Source organism: Talpa occidentalis, unplaced genomic scaffold (assembly GCF_014898055.3).
Source record: "Talpa occidentalis isolate TD23 unplaced genomic scaffold, MPIMG_talOcc4v2.1 talOcc4.13, whole genome shotgun sequence".
In the NCBI taxonomy this organism is placed as follows: domain Eukaryota; kingdom Metazoa; phylum Chordata; class Mammalia; order Eulipotyphla; family Talpidae; genus Talpa; species Talpa occidentalis.
In genome coordinates this window covers 53718643-53724642 of record NW_023601322.1, presented here as the reverse complement: position 1 = coordinate 53724642, position 6000 = coordinate 53718643, and the positions used below count along the sequence as shown (strand labels likewise).

General features: G+C 40.2%; 1 long non-coding RNA gene across 3 annotated transcripts in view; it reads left to right on the top strand.

Annotated features, from left to right (window-relative positions):
• The first annotated feature begins 2149 nt into the window (after positions 1-2149).
• LOC119243228 (uncharacterized) overlaps positions 2150-6000 on the top strand; it is a 28287-nt gene continuing 24436 nt past the window's right edge. For all 3 annotated transcript variants that reach the window (XR_008551399.1, XR_008551398.1, XR_008551397.1), the window contains exon 1: positions 2150-5781. This is a non-coding gene — a long non-coding RNA (uncharacterized LOC119243228). The remainder of the gene's footprint in view (positions 5782-6000) is intronic.

The following is a 6000-nucleotide window of genomic DNA, read 5'->3' as shown; positions in this document are numbered from 1 at the left end:
TTGTTTCCACATCTTGGCTAGTGTAAATAGTGCTGCAGTGAGCATAGGAGCACAGGTTTCCTTTCAGATTAGTGCATTTGTGCTCTTTGTTTTTTTTTTTTTTTTGTAAGATTTATTTATTTATGCATACAGCAGCTGGGGTGCAGGCCAGAGGTGTGGAAGGCACAATGACAGTACAAACCAAGACAGAGTGGGGAGCAGAACAGCTGGGTCTACTCAAGGACAATGCTGAGGGGAGTGGAAGGGAGCAGCAGGGAGAGAGGAGAGGTCCGCTGTGCCTAGTGGGTCACCTCCTTGGCCAGGGTGATTTGTGCTGCAGTGGCTGCGGACAGCTTCACAGTGCTGAGACTAACCCCTTGCAACACCAGGAAGGCCCCGCTTTTGTGCTGTTTGGGTAGATACCGAGGTGTGGAACTGCTTGGTCATGTGGAAGATCCATTTTCAGTCTTTTCAGACATCTCCACACTTCTTTCCATAGTGGCTAGACTAGTTCACATGCCCACCAACAGCATAAGAGGGTCCTTTTCTCCACATCGTCTGCAGCACTTGTTGTTTGTGTGTTTTTTAACTGTGGGCCATTCTCACAGGTGTGAGGTGGTATCTCGTGATGGTTTGGTTTGCATTGCCCTGAAGATAAATGAGAAAGAGAATTTTTTCATGTGCCTGTTGGCCATCTGCATGTCTTCTTTAGGGAAGTGATTGTTTAGATCCTTTTCCCATTTTGATTCGGTTGTTTTCATTTTGTTGATTTGTATAGGTACTTTGTGATCTTTGATATGAATTCTTCATCAGAGGTAGGGTGTGCAGGTGTGTTCTCACATTCAGACGATGTCTCTTTGTTTGGGTCACTGTCTTTTTTGCCGTACAGAAACTTTTAGTTTAATGTAGTATCCATTGTTTCCTCTCTTCTTCATATGTTTGTGAGATTGATGTTAGGAGCGTTTTACATAGGTTTTTCTCTATCTGTTTGATGGTTTCAGGTCTTATATCCGAGTCTTTTATCCATTTTGAATTGATTTTCATGTGTGCTGTGAGGTTATGATCTAGTTTCATCATTTTACATGTGGCAGTCCACTTTTCCAGCACCCTTTATTGAAGAGGCTTTCCTTGTTCCAGTGTATGGACTTTGCTCCTGTCTTATATGTTAATTGTCCATAAATGTGGTTTTATTTCTGGGCTCTCAATTCTGTTCCATTAGTCTCTGTGTCTGGTTTTGTTCCATTGCCATGCTGCTTTAACTTCTCTGGCTTTAGCATATAGTTGGAAATCAGAAGTATGATACCTTCATTTCCCCCCTTTGATATCAGGAAAGCTTTGGCTATTTGGGGTCTTTTGTGTTTTTTGATGAACTTCATTAATCTTTGTTCTATTTCTTTGAAGAACGCCATTGGGATTTTTATTGGGATTGCATTGAATCTCTAAATTGCCTTGGGTTGGATGGCCATTTTGACAATGCTGACTCCTCCAACCCATGAGCTGGGTATATCTTTCTGTTTATTTAAAGGAAGAGGGATGGAGTACAGATGATCCAGGGTCTGTGGACCAGGCTAAATTTCAGTCTTTGTCCTTAGAGTAATGTATAGCAACATAATCCTTGTTTTTAGCTTTCACAGCATTTGCAGGATGAAACTAAGAGTTTCTTGTGATTTTTTTTTTTTATTAATTTTTTTAAGATCTGGACTCAAGCCCATCTCTCTTCTTTCTTTCTTTTCTTTTCTATTTTTTTTTTTTAGACTTATTTATATAAGCACTGGGTACAGTCAGAAGCGCGAGAGGGTGAGAGAATTCACCAGAGCCAGAGCAGGGAGCAGAGCAGGCAGAGGGACCGAAGTACACTGCTGAGGGGAGCAGTGGGCGGCAGGAGGGGTCTGCGCACCATGTGGGACCCTCCTCCGGTGGCCAGGGAGCAGCCGGGGATCGAAACAGCACTGCAGAGGCTGCGGGCAGCTTCGCAACCCAGTGCTCAACCACTGTGCCACCAGGGAGGTCCCCTCTTGTGTTTTTTAAATAAGAATGTCTCATCCCATGCTCCCCCCCCAGAAAACTTTTCCTCATATGAATTACCTCTGCATTCTGCCAGTAACTTTCACATTATGCATAGGAATATAATAAAAATGAACATACGATTCTGCCCTGACAACAAAACCAAAAAAAGTATTTGGGGATTGAATTTATTGAATAAATAAGATTAACTGAATGTTGATGGAAGAACAGTTAATAGTTTCTTGAAAAGTATATTTTTATATATATGTAAATAAAAGGTCTATTTTCTTCTGAATAACATTGAAAACATATTGATCAAGGTAATATATAAACATAATTAGGAAATTTCTAGAAGAATCTGAGTGTAGTACTGCCGCGGACCAGCACAGCAGTAGATGATGAGGCCGTCTCAGGGTTGAGAGAAGTGCGCAGGGTGGTCAGGGAGTCGGCGAAAGAAATGACACACAGACACACTTCTAGAGAGTGAAAATCTGAGTGTAACTTTATTTGAGTTAATGGCCAGTATATATATGTTTTTCTAAAGGCATAGGATCAGTTATCAGTGAACTAAACCAGCTGGCTCATAGGTTTAGCTTATCATTGACAGGGCAGTGATCTACGTCCGAAGTTACATCTGGACCTAGTGACATTCCTGAGTAGTCAGGCTAATAATCTTTCTTTTGTTCTATGTAATTACTTTTTTGTTTTAATAACTATTCACTACCACTAACTTATTTTACCTTTTATAATGCAATGCTTTTTTATTAACATCAAAGCTATCAAAGCTGAGCACATAACCTAGAAATTACTAACCATTCTATTATTACACAGAGTTTTGTAATGTTTCATTTGAGTTAGTCCAGTTATTAGATTACATGTGTTTTTTTAATCAGCAACCAATGACCTTTTTAGACCAGGAAAAAGAAAAGATTTTAGTAAGGAAAAAGAAAAGATTTTAGTAAGACAGTTGCTGTAGAATAAAGTTTGTGGGCCTTGAGAAAGCGAGATAAGGTTCCGTGTGGTCAGCATCCCTTTTAAGTCTTTGTGGCGGCTTCTGGTAGTTGTTATCTCTTGGCAGGCATTCGGCTTCTCTGCATCTTGGGGAGTTTGCTGTTCTCCCCCTGCGCACATGGTTCCTTGCCCACGCCGGACCTCAGGGACCATGGCAACAGCCATTAGCCCTGAAGGTAAGGTCACTGCAGGGTGGAGGTGCAGCATAGTACCATTCAAAATTCACAGTTCTTGAGATCACGGGGTCATATCTTTCTCAGTCTAGTAAAAATATCACAAATTGTGTATATCATTTTGGTAAGGTTTTAAAGAAGTCATCACACAGGCATCATTGAGCAAACCGGAATCTATTCAACAGTACTGAGCAACACATTCTTATTTCTGAAATGCCACATTAGATATATGAAAATTATCAATATTTATATACAAAGAAAAGTGATAGAAGTTGTGATTACTGAATAGTCTAAGTCATCAGACTCATCCAGATACTTCTTTTACGTCTGAGAGAAATGTGTACTGTTACGGAGCATCAGATAAAATCCAGCTGTACTTTAATCCCATTTCAATCTATCCTCACAGAAAATATTGACTCTTTTCCTGCAGACATGCAGCTGTCAACTATCCAACTATGGGTCTAGATTTGCATTACACTTTTATTTCCTACCTGTTCCTTTTCATCTAAAACACTTGTCCCATGAAACAGCTTTCACTGTCTGAATATGAAGGCAGGAAGTGCGGTGTCATCAAACCTGTTGGATAATGTTCATGGGCACAACAAATAATATCGGCTAAATTTAAGGGGATGTATTTCTGTTTTTAGAAATGGTAAAATCACTACTTATCGCCATGCATTGTTAATGTCATAGTTATCATTCCAGTAAAAATTTCATTTCGTACCAATATGTATGACATTCTGCCCGCCCTCCCCCCCCAAGTAAAGTCTTTAACACAATGAAATACCCACAGAGTATGTGCACTTGATTGAAAAGTAGGTGAAGTTACAGAAGCTCCTAGGGAGATATATAGACTGGGATTTCTGGAAATCTTAAAGATTTGTAAGCAATAGCAGAAAGTATATTTATTGTAAAGATTAGTGAAGACCCACAAGATTGTGGTGATCATTAAATCCAAATGCAGCAGTTCAACAGAATAAAAAATTCTTTCTTATGAATTCTTTCTTAGAACAGTTCTCTTTAACCATTTTTTTCCTGCTTGGTCTTGTAAGAATACTAGCAACCTCTGGCTCACAGATCAATTATCCTAGATAATATCATAGTATATTACATCAATTCTTTGTATGTGAACTAAGAGGACATTGAGAAGAAACATGAGCTTCTTATCATGTCCAGAGGTAACATCTGTCACATTTGTTCACTTTGTATTGGGAAGAATGAGTCACATGATCACTCATAACTGCACAGGAACTGTGAAAGCTACTTTTGCATCACTAATTTCAGGCTATAACTATTATGGAATTGAAAAAGGATTTCTAGGTAGTTTCTTGTCTTTAATATAGAGAAATATTGCTATTCAATTGTTCTGAACATAAGAGGGTGTTTTTGTTGCAGGTTTTGTGGGGTTTTTTGGTCTGTTTATATTTTTCCTGCTCAATTTTCTGGCCAACTAGGTACATATAAAGCCCCAAAATGCAAATTAACTCATATTGGGAACAATAGAATGAAATAAATCTGCAAAAACAAGGTCAGTATATAGAGCTCATCTCACTAAACAGAGGAAAGAATTGAACTCAATATTCTATATCCATGTAGAAAATGCTTGAATTAAGGTGAATGCTTGAATTAATAAGGTGAACAGATTTTTGACTTTGAGATTCATGTAACATTCACAGTGATGATACCCTAAAATGTCATTTATATTTGACTGCATTACAAAGACCCTTTATATTTTTGTGTACAGTGAATAATATTCTCAATTCTGAGTCTTATAGGAACATCCAGGGAAAAGAAATAATGCCCCAGGCAAACATGCATGAACTTAATTAGCATCATAGAGTAAATGCCACATTTGGCCTTATATGGTGGCAGCCCTGTATGAGTCACTGAAATGGCTTTAAAATGGAAATGTTTGCTGATAGCCCCTGACGTATTCATCTTTTTCTCCCAGCAGAAATACTCAGTGAGTACAAAGGAGATTAATTTTTTAAGATTTATTTATTTATTTATACAGGCACTGGGTACAGTCAGAAGCACGAGAGAGTGAGAGAATTCACCAGAACCAGAGCGGGGAGGAGAACAGGCAGGCTGAGGAAGTACACTGCTGAGGGGAGCAGCGGGTGGCAGGAGAGGTCTGCGCACCATGTGGGACCCTTCTGGCAGCCGGAGATCTAACCAGCACTGCGGAGGCTGCGGGCAGCTTCACAACCCAGCACTCAACCGCTGCACCACCAGGGGAGGCCCACAAAGGAGACTATTTTACAATAATATACACATTCATTTCACAAAGCAAAAGGAAAGTAAGAGGGCTCATTTGCATGTCTGGACCTGGGATTTCTTGCATAGCACTCCAACAATACACAAGAGTCTTGCCAGGTCCACATACCAAAAGCTTTCCCTATGGTCCTTGAGCCCCAGAAAATAGGTGATCTTGGCTCTCTTTTCCTTATATAATAAGTTTCTTCTTTTCTGGATTTATCGGACTGCTTTCTATGGAAATTTTCATCTTTCTCCAATTTCTCTCTCTCTTGTCTATAGGTAGAGTGTACCAATGATGTTCGTGATGCTGGTTTTCATGGAAAGTCTTGTAGAGTTATCCTTTCAGAAGGCTCAGGTAACCGCACCAGGATGAGGTCCAGATCCCAGCACCTCTTAACAAGTTTCTGTCATGGACCGTGCATATGTGGGGATGGACCCAACTTACATTTCTGGAGGACTGTAGTGCAAGGAGGGGATTGATACCGGAATTGTCAGGCCTAGTCTCCCAGCCAGGAACAGATCCCAGGCTGCAGGGCAGCGCTGAGCCCCAGCCACTAGACCCCCACGGGTTGGT